Here is a 24,688-nt window from a genome sequence, read left to right as displayed (position 1 = left end):
GAGACATTCCCTCCCGAGACATGGAGATCAGTTCCCGATTATGTTCTCCCAACGAGAGTACACGGACATACAATCATCCCTCTCAATACGTGGAGATCAACATCAACCCCAAGACTTATCGAAGTTTGTTTGAAGACGACCCAAGCAGCTTCCCCAGCAGTTCCCGCTTACGTCCTGCTACCCTTGACATTTATGTTTCCTCGCGGAGTTCAACAAAGGTATCGTTCTCCAGAAGTTCCCAAACCAACGCTCCTTCCTTAGGTTCGTAAACCCAAAGTAGGATTCTTACCCCCTAGATTCTTAGATCCCAAAATGGCTTCCTTTAGGTTCATAAACCTTTAAGCTCCCACACGAACGTATAAACCCATAAATCCTTTTGGAGTTCTCATACCTCAGAAAGCTTAAGCGCACGCGTTTAAAATAATAATTAGTAACCCCGTCCTTTTAGGTTCATATACCCAGGTTCACACACCTAGCTTCTTTTAGGTTCCCAAACTCCCTAGAGTTCATACACTTTTTCTCCTTAGGATCATATTCTTTAGGATCACTTTTTCCTTTTAGGATCATAATCCTTTAGGATCATCAACTTTTCTTAGAGTTCCTACACTCAAACCTTGATTACCCCTTAAGTTGAACTTATATTTGGCCTCCTTCCCGTCGATGCTTTCCTTTAGGGTCCCACACCCTAGCACAATCCTTATATATCTTTTAGGTCTTACCCTTAGCTCCTACGCTTAACCTTAGCTCTTATGCTTACCCTTAGCTCCTACGCACCTCCAGAAGCATCTCGAGAAAGAAGTCTCAGGTATGGTCTCTTCTTATGGCTGGCGAGCCTCCTTACGTAGTCTAATGGACTTTAAACGACCCTCCTCGATAGTCGACAGACTCTAAAATGTTCCCGACGACAGGTCCTTGGTTCAGACCCCTTGAACCGCCTCGCGTCGCTATAGTCGTCAGGTTGTAATCTTCGATTGACCTGATGGCTATACTTTGACTTTCGCCTTGTCCAAGCCTTAGTCAAAGTGGGGGCTCTGTAGATACCTCATTTCTGCACCTCCCGCAAACCATCCGGTGATAATTTGGCCGCATGTTTGGTACGCAGAACGATTTGTGACAGTTCGTAAGTTTATTGTCAAGTGATTGCTCAAACACTTGTGTCTACCTCTTAATTGTCATCTACGCGCCGATACGGTCGTTTTGATAGTAATTAGAGTACATTTGGAGTCCGGGCTTAAAACCGTCTTAATTTTCTGATAACCGCAAAAATCCCGAGTCAGAATGTTCCGGATATTTGTATTCCATATTTCACAATCTTTTAATCTTTGGTAAAGAATTTCCCGTAATATTCATACAAAATATTAAGGAAAATAAGATTAATCCGTTATTCCATAAATTAAACACATAAATCTTTCTTCCGCAGGAGGAAACCACTTGGAAACAGACGAAGCAGGTGCTACGCCTCTTCCAAAGGACGCAGTGCGTGCTGCGCCTCTTCCCAAGTTTTTTTCTGCGTATTTTTTGTATCTTTTCATATCTTTTCGAGATTCACTTCCAAAGTCTCTCCGAAAACCCTAATTCCTTCACGTGATTAGTATAAATAGGAGCCTTCGCTCCTCATATTTCTCACGCGTGTGTCCGCCCTTCTCTTCTCCCTTTGAATTCTAGACCACGTTCTTACTTTATGGCGTCTACGTGCTTGAACTTTCGACCACGTAAGCTCGGATCCTTCTGAGTACCAGCCTCGTTTGCATGACCGACCAATTTGACCAACTCCACCATAATCAACTTTAATTAATATTAATCGTTTTCCTCTTACGAGGGCACTTTCCTTACATTCGAGTCGAGCATCACTAAAACATAAACTTAGTTCAACTCGTTTCGTCAAACATGTAAGTCCGAGGGTGTAAATTGTTAGGTTCATATACCTATTATTAGACTCCTCTAATAGTGAACTAATTAACTTGTTAATTATTTGTTCTTTATATCTAGTGCATGCATAACAAAAAGAAGGATTTATAAGAAAACAATGTCCCTTACATTGTAAATTTCGGTTTATGGGCACAAGTAAGGTGTCCTACCTTCACTTGTTCTTGAGCTATTATGAGTAATAGGATGATTCTCCAAAGACTTCAAGTATAGAAGCCACTCCTCTTGATTGCACCCAAGATTATACCTTATCCCCACTAAATAATATTTGCTAGATATTTGTTTAGTAGTTTACCTTAAAATTTATTACTAATACATATATATTACACTAATAATATTAGTAATCTTTTATGAACAATTTGAATCAAAAATCTCATCTTTTGATCAAGAAGAAGATGACTATGTGAGAGGTTGCATGTAAAGCATCTTGTGAGAGAATGAGTGGAAAAATAATAAGAACAAAAATGTCCTCTCACTCTCTCTTGATTCCGGCCTCATGCTCTTAATAAGAGCATTTTGGTCTTCTCAAAACTTATCACATGCAAAAGCATTAGTAGAGGTTGTAGGCTAGCTAGTTTTAGGTGTGTCATAAGATGTTGAAGAATCTATCCAACAACGAAAAGACAAAAACCAAAAAACTAGCATGCTTATGGTTTGGACGGTCCACTTAGAGCATATGGGTCCATTTTTGTCTTATAATATTTGTCCCTCAAATGCTTATAAGTCTTATGATTAATTATCTTACATAATTAAATATTAATTTGGTCATACAACAATTATGTGACAAATTAATAAACATATATCCACTCAACTTATTGAGTAATATTTTATCATTATATCAACATATAATGGGTCCCATAATAGTTAGTTAGTTAGTTAAATTTACAACCTCTTGTAAATGCAAATAACTAATTACCTCTACCTCGAAACATTTATAAAACCTCAACATAATTTAGTGAATTAATATATTAATCCACTAAATATGATCTTATTTAATCACATTATAATAAGATACATATTTCCTCTCATAAAAATAAATTGTTCATTTTTAAGGAATTAATCAACTTGTATCGACATACAATTAATTAACTTTATATATAAGGGCATCATCCTTTAGGTGTGACCTTAAGGGATCAACTGACCACCACCGTCCCACGACAGTAACGTCAAACTCTAGCAAGCCAATCATTACCGATTAATGTTGATCAGTTGACTATATAATTGAATCATCCCTTACGTATTCTTTATATGAGATTTAATTATGATTTTAAATCATGTGATCGCACTATTGTTGAGGACACATTTCCCAACAATCTCCCACTTGTCCTCGACAAGTGTGCGTCACCAATTCTCTTGTCCTATTACAATCTCCCACTCAATGCAAGGTGTCTTGCAGGTCGTACTTACACTTGATCATATCTTGAGTGGTTTTTTCGATCTGGAGATTAACTGTTTGACCGGAAATATCTATCATAGATGCCTTCCGAGCGTGGCCACGCATTTCCAGTTAACTACTCCTCGAGTGGCCTTGAGATTTCAAACAACCCTGAAAAGGGGTGGACAATTCCTATCGCCCTATTCCCTTCGTTCAGCCACAGTCCATCATAACCCAAAATATACCCAGTTTGACCTCATTTACGAAATCGTAGAGTATAAATCAAAGCTAATAAGAAGTTGTGCCAACTTAGGCGAATAGTCTCTAGTCAAAAGAATTGACTCATAAGAATACTATAGTAGCTCTTGCCACGACCAGGCTTTATGAATTACCAGAACTCTATAAGCGGTCACTGCCCGACAAAATGTCCCATACATTCTGCCTATGTGATTGACTAGTCATCTCATATGACTCTATGGCACTTGAACTTGCCATCAATCGCATCACACTCTAGTCACTTCGAGACGTCACCTCATATAAGTAACTAGGGGCGAATACCATGTCAATCCAGTTCACTTTAATGGGGTTCAATTTGTCTCTACAACCCATCTGGTTACGACAAGGTAGCGGGTGAGTTTAATGAAACTCAAATGATAAATGCGATTATTACATAAGAATAATTAATACACTATTACTACTTCGTATCCCATAATCTCTAGTGTATTATTAACACTAGTTTAGATGCAATTAAAAGCTTGGCAAGTGAATATACCCGATATCCATGTATTCCAACTTTTTCAATCGCTATTTCCTTCTATTCAATGTCATCTCCAATGTCATGAATTTATCTAAGTATATGTCTAGACTTCTTACTAGACTTGGGCTCTTTAACATGAAAAATGCTCCCACTATTATCGCATAACATGTGACAAAGTCATTTGTAGAGGAATTCACCCTTAATCCCTACGTTGATTTTTTTATCACATTTTACTTAGATTCCTTTTGTAGAATTTGCAATGCGCGATACTAAAATACTTTTCTAATCTCTTACTCCTTAGACAATAGGTCACCCTAGGATTTCAACAAATCCCTTTTGAGTTTGAAAACTAAAGTTTGTGCAACCCTTCAACACATTACTTAGTTTATCATCCAAACATTTAAACGAATCCTTAATTCTTCTCAAGAATCTCAAGAATGCTCTTTAAGGCTTTCACAAGCCATATCATGGGAATTATCCCTTTTATTGACTTATAATGCTCTCAGCATATATCACACCATGGCATGTGCGTCTGTTGGCATACATGATCATTCTAATGGCGAAAACATTAGCAATCGATTTCATGCGATCAACAACTTAATAGGTTCAGTGAACAACCGATTTCATGCGATCAACAACTTAATAGGTTCAGTGAAAACCTATGACTCCATCATAGTAATTCCACTTTCATCAACATGAATAACCCATTCATCCTTGTTGATGTTTAAACAGATACGAAAGATCTTATCCTCATAAGACTTTCAACTCTATGCCAATATACTCTCACATAGATTCGGTAATCTAAAGTATATTGTACCTTTTCCAAGTCTCCCAATCACTCTTGCCAGAAGAGAGAATTGGTACATTATTCTCAATAAGTAATATGTTATCAACATATAAGATATGGAGAAACAATTCTAGCTCCCACTTAACTTCATGTATAATCTTGATTCTTCAATCATGTGAATGAAACAATTCACTATTATCACATGAACGAAAAGTATAATCCTTTAATGCTTGCTTAAGACCATTCTAAGGTCACTTAAGAAAGCTACGCATAATATGTTAGGATTCTGAGATCATCATCTAAGATTTTGTGTTTCAAACACTTCCTTCTCTAAATTCCCATTTTAGAAAAGCGAATTTTATTTGCCATTTTTCATTAAAATGAAATGCGGCAATTCCTAACACAATTTATCTTGATCAACATCTTCATGTAAATCTTATGCATTTGTGTACTCTGAAGCTCTATTTACCTTTAAAGAGACCCTTACTTTAAAGTAAATCTACTCATGAGCAACAATTTTCGGATTGTAATGCTTCGGCTCGTATGTAAGAAGGTCATGATACTATTACTTTCACAAAGTAATATTTTTAAACAATAAGACATGTGCGATAAACTCCCACTGAACTATACTTCCATTCTATCTTCATAGACTATAGTTCAATACCAACTCCCACTCTATAATTCTATTACTTTCACAAAGTAACATTTCAACTATAAGAGATATTTGTGACGATTCAATCTACTCCCACTCTATCTCTCAGAAATACATCTATATTCATGAGAGATAGCTTTGTGAGTCACAAACATATATATTTAACGGAGTATTAGGAGTTTACTTAGACTATGTATTTGCTTTCAAAAGGCCATCCTAACATGGCAGCTTGATAATATGCGAGTCTTATCCATGTCATCTATTTAATAGACTCTCTATTCTAGGTATCTTATGGTTGACCATTCGTGATGCGTGTCGTTCAACACCAAAAATATATACCAACAAGCCTATACTATAAATAGCTAGGGAAGTCGGGTCGAATCCACAGAGAGGCTTTTCTATTAACTGTAGTCTAATCTGTCGGTCACAAAATGGGGGTTTTGAATTTGATGTTCTAACTACTAAAGTTTAAGGGGAAGAGAAAAAAGGGTATAAGAGAAAATAGGGAGAAATGTAAATAAACTATCAGATAAAGAGAGATATGCCAGGATTTCGGTACGCCGTGTTCTACGCACTATCGGGATAACTAGGTTGGCAAGTTTATTAGCAGGAAGGGCTAGGTTATCTCCTTTCGGTCTCAAACCCGACTATACCTTTCGGTCTAAAGTCGCCCTAAGGTCATCCTACTTGACTTTCGCCCTCATAGGAGTCAATTATCAGAACTAAGCAAGTCTACCCTTCCAATCTTTCGATCCAGGTCGGGGGTTAACTAAACAGACGGTCTCCTGCGTGCACTCATTTAACCGATCTACAAACAAATTGCTTAGATCTGATTCCTACCGCATAACTACCTTAGTAGTCGTCCTAACATGCTTCTAACACGGTTTCCCTCATCCCGGCATATAAAGAAATTAGCTACGCATGCTAATTATATTAACTAACACAACTAATAACGAAATGCTAACGGAAAACATGATGTGACAATAGTATAAAGCAATAACGAGATTAGGGCCAAAATTAATAATGTTACTAAAAGAGCAATTTTAAAACATAAACAAGAGAAGAGATTAAGGGAAGGAATTATACTATAATAGCAAATCCGGCGTAAAGAACAACCAAATCCTAGATCGTAAAATTCCAAGCAAAGTGAACGATGCTTGCAAAAAATGTATATGGGAGAAATGAATGATAGGTAAAAGATATTAACCTAGTAACTCGTCTTTTTGTTTTTATAACAAAACTTCATGAGTAGTTTTATTAACCTACGGGCTTTAATAGCCCACGTAAAGGAGAACCTCTCGATCGAGAGGTTAAGGCTCTCGATCGAGCACAGGACAGCTCGATCGAGCACAGGACAGCTCGATCGAGCACAGGGCAACTCGACTGAGGGCTTGACAGTTCGATCGAGCACAGGACAGCTCGATCGAGGGCTTGTGTTCCTCTGTGTTCTCGATCGACAGCCAAATGTGGTCGATCGAGATCTTCAGTCACTTCTCAGCTTCCGTAGTAGTCCTGACTTGCTTAGTTTGGTTAACTTTCGTCTTCACGCTTCCCCATGCATGAGTCCTTCGTCCTCTTTTCCGTCCATCTTCCAGAGATGCTATCTCGAGGCCACAAAAGGTTGGTTTCCGCTACAAATCTGCAAAATAGCAATAAAAGCACAAAGTAGCCTATTCGGGGTACAAAGCGACATAATATCACTCAAATACATAGAAATGCGTGCCAAAAGAGACCGTAAAAGTCTATATAATATGCACGCATCAAACTTCCCCAAACCAAACCTTTGCTTGTCCCCAAGCAAACTAAATGCAACTAAAGACCTAATGGAAAGGAGTAACTTTCAGAGCTAACTACTAGTCAATGCCAAACCGCTTTAATGCACAAAATCAACTACTGCCAAGCTCAAAGCAGGTGAACAAATTTATGCATATAATGGAATTACATTGGATGTTCGACCTTGCAAGACTCATAAATTTGGACTCTCCCGGTTCACTCTTCTCTCGGCAAAGAAAGCAAATGGTAAGTAAGAATATGTGTGCGAGAGAAAGAAGAAATTGCGAGACTCTCACCTAGATCATGACCAACACAACATGTAACGCTAACTAACATGAGTAATGATTCAGTCACCGTACACACGCAAAACCACCGTTCAAGGACTATCACGTGCCGAACAATTGCATAATATGGATATGTGAGGCTCAATTAGTAAGAAGGGGCAAAACAAATATGGAAATGTGAAGGTAAAATAGCCGAGCTAGAACCTAACCAAGACCATAATAAAATACATCCCACTCTTCCAATCATATAAATAACTCAATGCCTTATAATTTGGCATATACAACACAAGAATCCATAATGAATGTACCTCGTAAAGTATAAATAAGCACGAGAGGTATAAAATATTTTTCAGCCATTTGTTTTTTCTTTTTTCCTTTTTTTTTCTCCTTTCTTTTTACACGGTTTTTTTTTCTTTTCTTTCTTTGGCTGATTTTTTTTTCTTTTCTCATTAATACATACTCCAAGATAAGATATACGAGCCAAAATCCGATACATAACAATATATTCCACAAAACTACTAACTAGCTCAGCAAGGGTAGGCTAAATATAGGTTGTAGTTTCGGGGCAACTGCGATTTGGCTAATGTGGAGCTCATGGGATAAAATGAGAAAGGGGAATATGCAATAGTTCTCAAAACACGTAATACCGACCACAAACCCATGCGTGCAGGCAAAAAGAAATCAAAACTCATATACATGCGATACAATGAAATGTGGGGAGTAACTACTCTCGATTCCTAGGAAAACTGGTCATGAATGTCACCAGTTATGGCTCTATATCTCAGAATATATAGGTAGTTTGCCAAAATTACGAGTCAAGTCTAATAATCCGTAGTAAATTCCACAACAAAATTTGAGAAATCACTTTTAATTTTCTTACAAGGCAGTTATGAAAGGCAAGGAATGGCATATAAACGACTAGCAGTGCAAAGTCATCATTAAGGAACTCCAATCCGACTCTGCTATATGCAAAAGTAAACATGATATGTTATATATTTTTTTTTTATGTTTTTGATGTTTTTTTTTTGTTTGTATGAAAAACAAAAGCATAAAGCAGTAAACGTGAATGCAAAACGAAATGCAAATGCAGACGCAAAAGGATGCATATACCCTCCCCAAACCAAAAACAGCAGAAATGTCCTCATTGTCTTCACAACTAACTAACAAAGAAAAATGGGAGATGGGGTACGCAAACCTAATACATGCTCCTAAAATACAATAAATAAATACAAAGATGAAAAAGAAAGGAAGACGGTACTCACAAGACGGCTTCCCCAAACCAGCAACAAACTAGGGGAACCTCTAATCGTCGTCTCCAGCTACCTCCTCCGCACCTGGCGTAAATGGGGGGTCCCTCGCCTCCTCTCGGGCAGCCCGTTGTGCCGCCTGCTCAGCCCGCAACCGCAACTCTCGTGCTACCGGTGTTTCCTCCACCTCGTCCTCTGAGTTAGAAGGGAGTGGAGGGTACCCACCCTCTGGGTATCGGTAGAAGGAGGGATGCGGCCACCCCTCTGGAATCGGTCGCCGTGCTCGGATGTGGAACTCGTAGATCGGGAATAAGGCAAGAGCCTGATCCCGTCTCATCTCGGTAAGGTACCTGCACATATCCAGAAGCAAGGCATCACGACGCCCTTGGTCCATGACCTCGGGCGCCCCTAAAGCAAGAGGGCAAACAAAATTGGCCGGCAGGGCCGATCCAGAAGGAGGAGGGGTAAGTGGGGGCGTGGACGCGGGCGTCGGTCCAGCCTGAGTCTGAGCTTGAGAGCAAGAAGTCGCTCCGACCTCCCGCTTCCTCTTCTTGGAAGAGGAGGATGCAGGGGTGAAAGTAAGGTGGTAGGTGGGTGGAGGTAGCCTCGCTCCCTCAGCAGCAGTCGGGAGCGGTAAAAGTGGAGGAAGGGTAGGGCACGGTAAGGTAACAGACGTGGAACCACAAATCTTCCACGTCCTCATGCCCTTCTTCTTTGGGAACCGAGCAAAGTCAACCATGGCGGCCAAGTCAAGGTAAGCACCGCTTATGAGGCGCGGTAAGTCCAGGCTCAGAGGGGTAAATATGGCGGGCAATCCTAGTCACTAGCCCGCCACAGACAACAGAGGTCTTGACCTTCTTCCCAATTCCGTTCCAATGCTGAGCTACCAAATAAGCAATGTTTAGAACAAACGGGGTACCGTAGTCAATGTTGAGGTACCCCGCGAGAATCGCTAGCTCAGTGTTGGTCACGTTATTGGGCTCAGGTCGCCCAAAGATGGTCTCTCCCATAAGTCGCAAGAAGTAACGGGGAGCAGGTAAGTGTACGTGGGCTCCTCTCCGTGTGGGGTAAGGAGTGTGAGAAAGTGCAGCCCAAAGCGGCTGAAGGATATCCCGAGGCGGCTCGATGGGGCCGTCACTAACTAGGCCTAGAACCTCCCCAAACCTGGCCAAAGTCCAATGGTGCGACTCATTGCGGAGTCGAAAGTGAATGCAAGGACTAGAGTGGTTGGAAGCATAAAAGTGGGTGTCAAAAGAGCAGGAGCTGAAAAACTCGTATGTAGGGATACGAATAGCAGCCTCCTGCAAGGTAATCAGACCCGACATTCCCGTCCCGTTCAACAAACTAAAGACCTCCTCATAAATTCCTAAGGTCGCTAGGTCAGTCCGCGCAATGAAAGGGGTGGAGGAGAGAGGGCAACGAAGTAAAGCGGATAACCGAGTCCGGTGATCCGTGGAAACGAAACGTACCGTGGGCAACTCCGATAAAGGAGTAAGAGTGGCCTCTCTCGCAACTGCAGCCCCAGAAGAGCTGGAAGTGGTGACTAGCTGACTAGCCTGCTGACTCGGCTTAGGTGGCAGCATACCAGGTGTCGGGAATCGAGGCGTGACTCCTCGATCCAGCATAGAAAAGGGCCTGGTAGGAGCAGAGGCAGCAGGTGTCACCTCTCCCACAGCCTTGGCTTTTGTGACCTCGGTGGCGGTTGTGGGTTTCTCCGTCACTGGGGTAGAAGCAGCAGCCGAAGCTGCAGTGGTGGTAACCACCGGAGTAACAACACCAACAGAAGAAGCAGCCGTCTGAGCATTAGCAGCGGTCTCAGGTACGGTCTCAGTGATGGGGGTTTCTTTACTGGAATCCATAACTACAATAACATCAAGACTAATAATTAAATTACAATTTCAATTGGAAAATTCGTCCTAAACAACCACATAAACCCTAAATCACAAAAAAGGGAATGGGGATTGCAATTAATTGAAAGAGAAGAGTAAGGTCGAACTTACTTGATGCTAGAATACCCACACAAGATTAATTAATCGAAACAATAAGCACAAATTCGAAAAATTCGAATTGATAAACCCTAAAAACCCGAAAACTCTAATTAATCGAAAAAGATGGAGTTTGGGAGAGGGCTTTTGATTAATTAGGAATGGTAATTATATGGGTAATTTATTGTAGAAAGATTTTGGGCAAGAAAAACCAATTTTGCAAGGTAATTAATCGATTGAAAAATGCAGGAATGAAGGAATGGGGGTCGAGAAAATAAAGAAGACGATCGAGAAGAGAACTCCCTTTATATACCCGTTAAGCTTCTCGATCGAGGTACAAGTTTCTCGATCGAGAGCTTTAGCTCTCAGATCCTCTCGATCGAGTTAATTCATACCTCTCGATCGAGAGGTGGCTGTCCCTTAATCTTCCTCTTACTCGATCGAGAACGGACTCCCTCGATCGAGCTCTTTTTCTTCAAAAATCCTCTCGATCGAGAGCTTTTCCTGCTGGCACACATTTTAATGTATTATCTTTTGAGTGCGGCTTTCTGTACCTGCAAAATTGACAGTAAAAAAATCCCAAACTACGAGCAAATTGTCTACAGTCCACAATTGTCTTCTATGGTAAAATTGCCTATAGTCTAAGTGTCTAACGCAAATAAAGAAGTTTAAAAACAATAAAAGAAATTCAAAAATCTATTGTCTATTACAATTTGCACGAGGTTGCAAACCCGGCTAATGCTCAATTAAGTCCTTCAGGCCTCTGCTAGGCCTCTGGCTAACGGAGTTACCCTCAGCTGTGGTAACTTCCAACTTTCTTCTCCAAACATAAGTACCACTTTCCGACGAATGTCCCAACTTTATTTCTTCCGCCAGAATGCGTGTCATATTGCCACCATCGCCCTCTCCCGTTCCAACATTGGAATTCATTTCGCCTTGGTCAAGCGCCAAAGCTCCCCATCCAGGTCCTGTACAAGTAACAACAATAGCACGGTCCCCCTTATCGCTCTCATTCTGAGGCGGAGGTGTGAGTGTAGCAGGTAAAGTAACAACACGAGGGGGCTCAACATCAACAACGGGGATGGAAGGCGACTCAATCATGGGTGGCGTAAGAACACCAACCGCAGGAATAGCATGTCACTCCAAAACACGCATAGAACCCCTATGAGTAGCGGGTTTAGCAAAAACCAATTCCTCACCACCGACATTAAACGTAAGAGTGCGCAACCCAACATCTATAACCGCTTGCACAGTGTGCAAGAACGGTCTTCCCAGAATAATTGGGGTGTGATTATCTTCGGGTATATCTAACAAGACAAAATCGACAGGAATAAGGAATCTTCCTATTTGCACAGGAATATCTTGCAGTACTCCTAAAGGTCCTGACAAGGTCCGATCAGCCATTTGGACCGTCATGTTGGTGCAATGGAATTTAGTGAATCCTAACCGTTTGGCCAAAGATAAGGGTAACACGCTAACACTTGCTCCTAAATCACACAACGCATTATCAATTAATTGAACTCCAATGTGACACGGTATCGAAAAACTTCCAGGGTCAGCAAGCTTAGGTGGGGTCCTATTTTGGAGGTGTGCAGAACACCCCTCCGTCAAAGCTACTGTCTCAACATCATCTATGGTCCTTTTACGCATTAATACTTCTCGCAAAAATTTTAGATATGAAGGTACCTTTTTTAGCAGCTCGATAAACGGAACACTTACGTTCAATCCTCGCACAAGTTCACCGAAACGTGCGAACTCAGGCTCCGTCTTCTTGACCCTCTTCAAGCGCCCTGGATATGGAGCATCTTCAATAGGAGCTCCGTTATGCGTGTCACGAATCAAAGCGTTATTAATCATATGCTTGCTCATTGGCCTCGATCGACCACTTTCATCATCAGAATCTCTCGATCGATCATAACTTTCACTCGATCGAGAGACTTCACCAGCAGCAGTGCTCGATCGAGCTATAGCAGCCTCTCGATCGAGATCCATCTCTCCATTTTCTCTCGATCGAGGAACACAAACCTCTCGATCGAGAGCTGTCGTACTGTCAGCAGCAGTAGCATTGGAATTCGTGCCAGAAACATCAGTACTAGCAATATCAGCATCAGAATAAGTCAGTCCGCTTCTCAATGTTATCATATTCAGCGTTTCTTTCCTCTTTTCAGATTGAGAAGGCAGCTGTCCGGGTTGCCTCGTGGATTGATTTGCGGCAATTTGAGCTATTTGGGACTCAAGCAATTTGATAGTAGCATTGGTTGCTAGGTCCGACCTATTCACTTGTGTAGCGAGAGCTTGAATCATGGATTTCAGCTCTCCCACTTCTGAAATTCCTCCAGATGAAGAACTTCCTTGCTGCGGATTTGGAAATTGCGGGGGTTTTTGATAACTTTGCTTATGCGGTGGCACATAAGCTTGTTGCTGCGGTGGAGGAGTAGGATTTAGGACATTTTGACTCGACCAACGCAGATTTGGATGGACATACCCCGAATTATACCCTTGACGGTACTTCTGGAAAGAAAAGACTTGCTCTCTATCAGCAAAACAGTCAATAGCAACGTGCCCCAGCTCACCGCATCTCTCACAAAGATTCGTATCGTCTTTCTTTAGCATGTGAACCGTTTATTGACTCCCTGGAGACTGCATCTCCAATTGGTCAAACCTAGCATTAAGCCTTTCGAACTTAGCATCCATATCCTCACATTCGACATTAGCTATCGTCCGTGTACCACTCCGCGGATTCCCATATTCTGCAGTGTGATTAGCCATCTCCTCAATAAGCTTCCAGCCCTTATCATCATCAACCTCGCTACTGAATCTACCATTAGCCGCACATCTAAAATGGCTCTATGATCATCATACAACCCATTATAGAATTGGTTGCATAAAAACCACTTTGTTGGAATCCATGATGGGGTACCGATCTCACAGCTTTCTTAAAGCGGCACCATGCTTCAAACAGATTTTCAGAACCCGTCTGCTTGAAATTAGTAATCTGGGCCCTCAATGCATTGGTCCTCTGCGGAGAAAAATACTTCTTATAGAAGGGTAGAGCTAAAGTAGTCCAATCCGTGATACCTGCTGCTTCTCTATCCAAGTCCGTCAACCATTCCCTCGCATTATCGGTCAGAGAGAAAGGAAAGAGAACTTCCTTTATCTTGTCTTGGGTCACTCCCTTGGACGTAGGGATGGATGAACAATAATCAGCAAATCTTTCCATATGTTTCCTAGGATCCTCGCCGGGACCCCCCGATACAAATTCCGTTCGACCAAATTGATGTAGGATGGCCGAATATCGAAGGTATTGCCGTCCTCATCGGTAGACAATTTGAACCCCTTCGGAATATAGTCAGCAGTAGGCTCCGAATGACTCGCGATATTAGGCATTTTGACTGGAATAATAGTCTCACGAATAGAAGTTTCCTCAATAACCGAACTGTCAGAAGTACTCAAGACTTCCTCCCGACGAACTCTTTCTAACTCCCTCTTTCTGCGTAAAAAGGATCTTTCAGGTTCAGGATCAGCCGCAACTAATTCACCCCTACGAGACATGCGCATACACAGCTAAAAGGAAATAAATAAGAACAGCCTTAAGGAAATAAAATTCCTTAAGACAAGACAGAAATAAACAACACAGATAAAAAATGAAAATTGCCTCCCCGGCAACGGCGCCAAAATTTGATGCGTGACATTCAACACCAAAAATATATACCAACAAGCCTATACTATAAATAGCTAGGGAAGTCGGGTCGAATCCACATAGAGGCTTTTCTATTAACTGTAGTCTAATCTGTCGGTCACAAAATGGGGGTTTTGAATTTGATGTTCTAACTACTAAAGTTTAAGGGGAAGAGAAAAAAAGGGTATAAGAGAAAATAGGGAGAAATGTAAATAAACTATCAGATAAAGAGAGATATGCCAGGATTTCGGTACGCCGTGTTCTACGCACTATCGGGATAACTAGGTTGGCAAGTTTATTAGCAGGAAGGGCTAGGTTATCTCCTTTCGGTCTCAAACCCGACTATACCTTTCGGTCTAAAGTCGCCCTAAGGTCATCCTACTTGACTTTCGCCCTCATAGGAGTCAATTATCAGAACTAAGCAAGTCTACCCTTCCAATCTTTCGATCCAGGTCGGGGGTTAACTAAACAGACGGTCTCCTGCGTGCACTCATTTAACCGATCTACAAACAAATTGCTTAGATCTGATTCCTACCGCATAACTACCTTAGTAGTCGTCCTAACATGCTTCTAACACGGTTTCCCTCATCCCGGCATATAAAGAAATTAGCTACGCATGCTAATTAAATTAACTAACACAACTAATAACGAAATGCTAACGGAAAACATGATGTGACAATAGTATAAAGCAATAACGAGATTAGGGCCGAAATTAATAATGAAACTAAACGAGCAAATATAAAACATAAACAAGAGAAGAGATTAAGGGAAGGAATTATACTATAATAGCAAATCCGGCGTAAAGAACAACCAAATCCTAGATCGTAAAATTCCAAGCGAAAGAACGATGCTTGAGTAAAAATGTATATGGGAAAAATGAATGATAGGTAAAAGATATTAACCTAGTAACTCGTCTTTTTGTTTTTATAACAAAACTTCACGAGTAGTTTTATTAACCTACGGGCTTTAATAGCCCACGTAAAGGAGAACCTCTCGATCGAGAGGTTAAGGCTCTCGATCGAGCACAGGACAGCTCGATTGAGCACAGGGCAACTCGATCGAGGGCTTGACAGTTCGATCGAGCACATGACAGCTCGATCGAGGGCTTGTGTTCCTCTGTGTTCTCGATCGACAGCCAAATGTGGTCGATCGAGATCTTCAGTCACTTCTCAGCTTCCGTAGTAGTCCTGACTTGTTTAGTTTGGTTAACTTTCGTCTTCACGCTTCCCCATGCATGAGTCCTTCGTCCTCTTTTCCGTCTATCTTCCAGAGATGCTATCTCAAGGCCACAAAAGGTTCGTTTCCGCTACAAATCTGCAAAATAGCAATAAAAGCACAAAGTAGCCTATTCGGGGTACAAAGCGACATAATATCACTCAAATACATAGAAATGCGTGCCAAAAGAGACCGTAAAAGTCTATATAATATGCACGCATCAATTCGTTTAGAATTACTTGTCCGTTTTGGAATGTAAATTCCCAAAATTGAGTTCAACAACTCAAACTGACTCATATTAGTTTGATCTTATGGGTAGTGACACTAGGTCATAATCCATCTTTAATAAATCAAATTTATTACTTAGATCTTTGCCACGACGATTGGATCGTAATGCTTAGAACTTTATTCAATTGGTTCTCTACGTCATTTAGAAATTTCTCAAATATCTCAAATGCTACACTTTATATTTGATTAAGTAAATATACCAATATCTACTTAAATCATTGTTAAAAGTGACGAAGTAGTCATAAATATCCTTTGTGATGATGCACATTTAGAACACATACATCAGCAAGTATTAGTCCCAACAAATCACTTGCTGGTGTCCCTTTACTTCTAAAGGAAGTACAAATTATATTGCAAAAGAGACAAGATTCGCACATTCCATATGATTGAAATCATATGGTTTATTAAATCTAGTCGACACTAGCCTTTAATGCGTTTCTCTTTTACGTAACCAAATTGAAAAAAAACAATGTACAAATCATTTGGATTACTAGTTATGAGTCTTTTGGTGCGTATTATGTAGATATCTTTACTTGAGTTGGAAGTGTCTAAAACATGAATATCATTAAGATAAGTGACATGGCTCACATCCATGTCTATTTTCAATAAGATACAACAATTGTCTTTGATGACAAAATATAAATCATTTCATGTCTCACATAGAAATGGAAATAATGTTTTAGACTAAGTGGGTACATAATAACAATTATGTAAATTATAACTCAAAGCTATTAGCAAAAACAAGTACATAAGTCCCTCTTGAAGTGGCGGCTACCCTAGCTCCATTTCCTTATCGGATATTCATATTACTCTTGTTTAGCTTTTCCACATTTCCAAGTCCCACTTGGAGTAACAAGCCCAACTTTGATATCTTCCAAATACTTGGGGCAATTTCGCCTCCAATGGCCCATGACATTACAATAATGACATTCCTCATAGGATTTGACACCCTTCTTGGTCTTGGTCTTGGTTGTCCCACTATCCATTTCCAATTTATAATCAGGTTTGGGTTTCTTGCCCATTATTGCTTTCCCTTTATTAATACCAACACTCCTTTTATTTGCAAGGACACTCTTGCTAGAACTCCCACTCAATTTGATATTTCTCATTGTTTCTTCAAACAAGGATGCCTTGGGTTTAGTAAGATTTTCTTCACAAGATTTTCTTTCCAAGGTGGTGGGCAATAATATTGGAGTGGGTCGTGTGGAGGTGGTAAAGAAGCAAAAATTTCCATCCTGACCAATGCCAATGCGTAATTCTCTAATCGTTTCATTGTCATCCTCGGAGCATTTTTCATCGAATGATTGGAGCCATGTATCAACGGTGATTGGTGTAGGAGTATTACATGAATTCATTGCGTATTATTTAACTACAAAAAAGGAAATGAAGAAAATAATTAACATCTATCGTTTTAATAATACTCGTAAATTTAACTACAAGTATTGCATTTATATAGTGACCTCCACCCAACTATATAAATGATTCCGAGATCCAAATTCATATCAACTCGGGCACGGTGAGCCGATTCAACCCTTATTAATATAACTCGGTGGATTAACACTTTATTCGATTCTACTTTTAGAACTCTCGGTCGATAAAAATTACTCTAATTTTCATCTTTAGCCCGGAACACATGCGACTACGGTCAACAATACTTCCGTTGAGCTCAATCCAAATTTCGATGTAATAACATTTTACTACCCCATTTCGCCAACGTAACAAGGTTTGTATTACGGTGAAGCAGGATTAACTCCCTTATGAAATTGGTACTTCATGGGTTCTACTATTTGGTAAGGCTATATCTCAATTATTATATGTGAGAGGTCTTGTCAATTTATTATCTATCACGTTTTAAGTGAACTAAAGCGGTGAACTAAGATAATTATAATTGACACGGTCGATGACTCGATATAAAATGCATGTGTTGTTATGGCGATTTGGCAATGCATGTAACATATTAAAAGAAATGCAAAGTATTAAATAAAATTCCTAGTATGGCCTTCCTAAAAAAAATAGAAAATCAAATAATCTATTACATATTCGGAAAGCAACTCCTTTGGTCCCTTGAATCTTCAATTGGCACGCCTCTCAAGACACCGTCTTCGTCGGATCACCTTTCCGAATGGCAGCGTCTTTGAAGATGCTCCATAATTACAAATAATAATAAAAATACAAAGCTATTCCTATTATACATTTGTAAAACGGAAAAACTAATAAGAAAAAAAGTGATTTGAGATCACATTAAATCACAACCGAATCAATATTCCTTTTCATTACGGGTAATATCGATTAAACTAAGGCCATACTAAGATAAAATTACATAATTCAAAATTATATAAATAAAAGACATTCAACAATTGAAATATACACCATTATAATATGTATCTATCATGCCAAATGATGTGCCAAATCGCCCTATTTAACTTATGTCATACATATAACCCGGTTTTATGGAAATGCGTGATAATAGCCTTTTAAATTCACTAATTAACACTTAAATCACATCTAAGCTCAAGTTAATTATCCTATCACTTTTTAGGACTCAAAAATGTCAAAAATCATTCTTAAAAGTTTCGAATTAATTTTGAGAAAATATAGTTGCATTTTATCGGTTTTATATCATAAAATACTTAAAGTATCCGAAACTTAATCCAATAATTTTTACAACTTTAGATCTGATTAGTGGGATATTTATGCAACTTAAAATAATTTTTTCAAACCATGCAATACGTTTTAGCTAATTTTGCAAAAATAGTCACTATTTATGCCATTTTTAGTCTAAAAATCCATAAATCATGCTAAAAGAGATCTTTTAATCTATAAATTTACATACTATCTGTAAATTATGCATGTGAAATCATATTAAAAGATCATGGCTTAATTCAAAATTTAACTATTTTTAACCATTTTACCTCTTTAAATCCATTTTTATCTCATAAAAATCATAAATCATGCAATATTAATCAAATTAACTCGACTTTTTACACACAACTCGTAAAATATTCATGTGAGGTCATATAAAATTTCCAAGGTGATAAACTTAGTTTAACTATTTTTAGCATTTTAATTCCCATTTTAGTCATAAAAATGTAATAAAATGACCAAAAATCATTAAAATGAGCAATAAATTTTCATAAATCATAAAAATGACCTAAAAAAATTTTAGGACCAGAATATATAACATGCATGGTGATTTCGTGGCCTATACTAATAAATCACAAATTTTTAGTTTTATATGTTAACCTTTTAACTTGTAAAAATAATAACCGATTATGCATGCAATATCCTTATGCTCTGATACCACTTGTTAGGTTCATATACCTATTATTAGACTCCTCTAATAGTGAACTAATTAACTTGTTAATTATTTATTCTTTAGATCTAGTGCATGCATAACAAAAAGAAGGATTTACAAGAAAACAATGTCCCTTACATTGTAAATTTCGTTTTATGGGCACAAGTAAGGTCTCCTACCTTCACTTGTTCTTGAGATATTATGAGTAATAGGATGATCGTCCAAAGACTTCAAGTATAGAAGCCACTCCTCTTGATTGCACCCAAGATTATCCCTTATCCCTACTAAATAATATTTGCTAGATATTTGTTTAGTAGTTTTACCTTAAAATTGATTACTAATACTCATATATTACACTAATAATATTAGTAATCTTTTATGAACAATTTGAATCAAAAATCTAATGTTTTGATCAAGAAGATGATGAATATGTGAGAGGTTGCATGTAAAGCATCTTGTGAGAGAATGAGTGGAAAAATAATAGGAGCAAAAATGTCCTCTCAATCTCTCTTGATTCCGGTCTCATGCTCTTAATAAGAGCATTTTGGTCTTCTCAAAACTTATCACATGCAAAAGCATTAGTAGAGGTTGTAGGCTAGCTAGTTTTAGGTGTGTCATAAGATGTTGAAGAATCTATCCAACAACTAAAAGACAAAAACCAAAAAACTAGCATGCTTATGGTTTGGACGGTCCACTTAGAGCATATGGGTCCATTTTTGTCTTATAATATTTGTCCCTCAAATGCTTATGATTAATTATCTTTCATAATTAAATATTAATTTGGTCATACAACAATTATGTGACAAATTAATAAACATATATCCACTCAACTTATTGAGTAATATTTTATCATTATATCAACATATAATGGGTCCCATAATAGTTAGTTAGTTAAATTTACAACCTCTTGTAAATGCAAATAACTAATTACCTCTACCTCGAAACATTTATAAAATCTCAACATAATTTAGTGAATTAACATATTAATCCACTAAATATGATCTTATTTAATCACATTATAATAAGATACATATTTCCTCTCATAAAAATAAATTGTTCATTTTTAAGGAATTAATCAACTTGTATCGACATACAATTAATTAACTTTATAGATAAGGGCATCATCCTTTAGGTGTGACCTTAAGGGATCAACTGACCACCACCGTCCCACGACAGTGACGTCAAACTCTAGCAAGCCAATCGTTACCGATTAATGTTGATCAGTTGACTATATAATTGAATCATCCCTTACGTATTCTTTATATGAGATTTAATTATGATTTTAAATCATGTGATCGCACTATTGTTGAGGACACATTTCCCAACAATCTCCCACTTGTCCTCGAAAAGTGTGCGTCACCAATTCTCTTGTCCTATTATAATCTCCCACTAAATGCAAGGTGTCTTGCAGGTCTTACTTACACTTGATCATATCTTGAGTGGTTTTCTCGATCTGGAGATTAACTGTTTGACCGGAAATATCTATCATAGATGCCTGCCGAGCGTGGCAACGCATTTCCAGTTAACTACTCCTCGAGTGGCCTTGAGATTTCCAACAACCCTGACAAGGGGTGGACAATTCCTTTCGCCCTATTCCCTTCGTTCAGCCACAGTCCATCATAACCCAAAATATACCCAGTTTGACCTCATTTACGAAATCGTAGAGTATAAATCAAAGCTAATCAGAAGTTGTGCCAACTTAGGCGAATAGTCTCTAGTCAAAAGAATTGACTCATAAGAATACTATAGTAGCTCTTGCCACGACCAGGCTTTATGAATTTCTAGAACTCTATAAGCGGTCACTGCCCAACAGAATGTCCCATACATTCTGCCTATGTGATCGACTAGTCATCCCATATGACTCTATGGCACTTGAACTTGCCATCAATCGCATCACACTCTAGTCACTTCGAGACATCACCTCATATAAGTAACTAGGGGCGAATACCATGTCAATCCAGTTCACTTTAATGGGGTTCAATTTGTCTCTACAACCTATTCGGTTACGACAAGGTAGCGGGTGAGTTTAATGAAACTCAAATGATAAATGCGATTATTACATATGAATAATTAATACACTATTACTACTTCATATCCCATAATCTCTAGTGTATTATTAACACTAGTTTAGATGCAATTAAAAGCTTGGCAAGTGAATATACCCGATATCCATGTATTCCAACTTTTTCAATCGCTATTTCCTTCTATTCAATGTCATCTCCAATGTCATGAATTTATCTAAGTATATGTCTAAACTTCTTACTAGACTTGGGCTCTTTAACTTGAAAGATGCTCCCACTGTTATCGCATAACATGTGACAAAGTCATTTGTAGAGGAATTCACCCTTAATCCCTACATTGATCTTTTATCACATTTTACTTAGATTCCTTTTGTAGAATTTGCAATGCGCGATACTAAAATACTTTTCTAATATCTTACTCCTTAGTCAATAGGTCACCCTAGGATTTCAACAAATCCCTTTTGAGTTTGGAAACTAAAGCTGTGCAACCCTTCAACACATTACTTAGTTTATCATCCAAACATTTAAACGAATCCTTAATTCTTCTCAAGAATCTCAAGAATTCTCTTTAAGGCTTTCACAAGCCATATCATGGGAATTATCCCTTTTATTGACTTATAATGCTCTCCTTTTTATATCACACCATGGCATGTGCGTCTGTTAGCATACATGATCATTCTAATGGCGGAAACATAAGCAATCGATTTCATGCGATCAACAACTTTATAGGTTCAGTGAACAACCGATTTCATGCGATCAACAACTTAATAGGTTCAGTGAACAACTATGACTCCATCATAGTAATTCCACTTTCATCAACATGAATAACCCATTCATCCTTGTTGATGTTTAAACAGATACGAAAGATCTTATCCTCATAAGACTTTCAACTCTATGCCAATATACTCTCACATAGATTCAGTAATCTAAAGTATATTGTACCTTTTCCAAGTCTCCCAATCACTCTTGCCAGAAGAGAGAATTGGTACATTATTCTCAATAAGTAATATGTTATCAACATATAAGACATGGAGAAACAATTCTAGCTCCCACTTAACTTCATGTATAATCATGATTCTTCAATCATGTGAATGAAACAATTCACTATTATCACATGAACGAAAATTATAATCCTTTAATGCTTGCTTAAGACCATTCTAAGGTCACTTAAGAAAGCTACGCATAATATGTTAGGATTCTTAGATCTTCATCTAAGATTTTGTGTTTCAAACACTTCTTTCTCTAAATTCTCATTTTAGAAAAGCGAATTTTATTTGCCATTTTTCATTAAATTGAAATGCGGCAATTCCTAACACAATTTATCTTGATCAACATCTTCATGTAAATCTTACGCATTTGTGTACTCTGAAGCTCTATTTACCTTTAAACAGACCCTTACTTTAAAGTAAATCTACTCACGAGCAACAATTTTCGAATTGTAATGCTTCGGCTCGTATGTAAGAAGGTCATGATACTATTACTTTCACAAAGTAATATTTTTAAACAATAAGACATGTGCGATAAACTCCCACTGAACTATACTTCCATTCTATCTTCATAGACTATAGTTCAATACCAACTCCCACTCTATAATTCTATTACTTTCACAAAGTAACATTTCAACTATAAGAGATGTTTGTGACGATTCAATCTACTCCCACTCTATCTCTCAGAAATACATCTATATTCATGAGAGATAGCTTTGTGAGTCACAAACATATATATTTAACGGAGTATTAGGAGTTTACTTAGACTATGTATTTGCTTTCAAAAGGCCATCCTAACATGGCAGCTTGATAATATGCGAGTCTTATCCATGTCATCTGTTTAATAGACTCTCTATTCTAGGTATCTTATGGTTGACCATTCGTTTAGAATTACTTGTCCGTTTTGGATTGCAAATTCCCAAAATTGAGTTCAACAACTCAAACTGACTCATATTAGTTTGATCTTATGGGTAGTGACACTAGGTCATAATCCATCTTTAATAAATCAAATTTATTACTTAGATCTTTGCCACTACGATTGAATCGTAATGCTTAGAACTTTATTCAATTGGTTCTCTACGTCAATTAGAAATTTCTCAAATATCTCAAATGCTACACTTTATATTTGATTAAGTAAATATACCAATATCTACTTAAATCATTGTTAAAAGTGACGAAGTAGTCATAAATATCCTTTGCGATGATGCACATTTAGAACACATACATTAGCATGTATTAGTCCCAACAAATCACTTGCTTGTGTCCCTTTACTTCTAAAGGAAGTACAAATCATATTGCAAAGGTGACAAGATTCACACATTCCATATGATTGAAATCATATGGTTTATTAAATCTAGTCGACACTAGCCTTTAATGCGTTTCTCTTTTACATAACCAAATTGAAAAAAAAATGTACAAATCATTTGGATTACTAGTTATGAGTCTTTTGGTGCGTATTATGTAGATATCTTTACTTGAGTTGGAAGTGTCTAAAACATGAATACCATTAAGATAAGTGACATGGCTCACATCCATGTCTATTTTCAATAAGATACAACAATTGTCTTTGATGACAAAATATAAATCATTTCATGTCTCACATAGAAATGGAAATAATGTTTTAGATTAAGTGGGTACATAATAACAATTATGTAAATTATAACTCAAAGCTATTAGCAAAAACAAGTACATAAGTCCCTCTTGAAGTGGCGACTACCCTAGCTCCATTTCCTTATCGGAGATTCAGATTACTCTTGTTTAGCTTTTTCACATTTCCAAGTCCCACTTGGAGTAACAAGCCCAACTTTGATATCTTCCAAATACTTGGGGCAATTTTGCCTCCAATGGCCCATGACATTACAATAATGACATTCCTCATAGAATTTGGCACCCTTCTTGGTCTTGGTCTTGGTAGTCCCACTATCCATTTCCAATTTATAATCAGGTTTGGGTTTCTCGCCCATTATTGCTTTCCCTTTATTAATACCAACACTCCTTTTATTTGGAAGGACACTCTTGCTAGAACTCCCACTCAATTTGATATATCTCATTGTTTCTTCAAACAAGGATGCCTTGGGTTTAGTAAGATTTTCTTCACAAGATTTTCTTTCCAAGGTGGTGGGCAATAATATTGGAGTGGGTGGTGTGGAGGTGGTAAAGAAGCAAAAATTTCCATTCTGACCAATGCCAATGCGTAATTCTCTAATCGTTTCATTGTCATCCTCGGAGAATTTTTCATTGAATAATTGGAGCAATGTATCAACGGTGATTGGTGTAGGAGTATTAGATGAATTCATTGCGTATTATTTAACTACAAAAACGGAAATGAAGGAAATAATTAACATCTATCGTTTTAATAATACTCGTAAATTTAACTACAAGTATTGCATTTATATAGTGACCTCCACCCAACTATAT

At 38.2% G+C, this 24,688-nt stretch overlaps 1 pseudogene; it reads right to left on the bottom strand.

Moving 5' to 3' along the window:
* Nucleotides 1–11,887, bottom strand: part of LOC141617303 (protein STABILIZED1-like) — a 36,556-nt pseudogene extending 24,669 nt beyond the window's left edge.
* Between the last annotated feature and the right edge of the window lie 12,801 nt (nt 11,888–24,688).

This window comes from Silene latifolia, chromosome X (genome assembly GCF_048544455.1).
Source record: "Silene latifolia isolate original U9 population chromosome X, ASM4854445v1, whole genome shotgun sequence".
NCBI classification, from domain to species: Eukaryota; Viridiplantae; Streptophyta; class Magnoliopsida; order Caryophyllales; family Caryophyllaceae; genus Silene; species Silene latifolia.
This window is presented reverse-complemented; position numbering and strand designations above follow the sequence as displayed.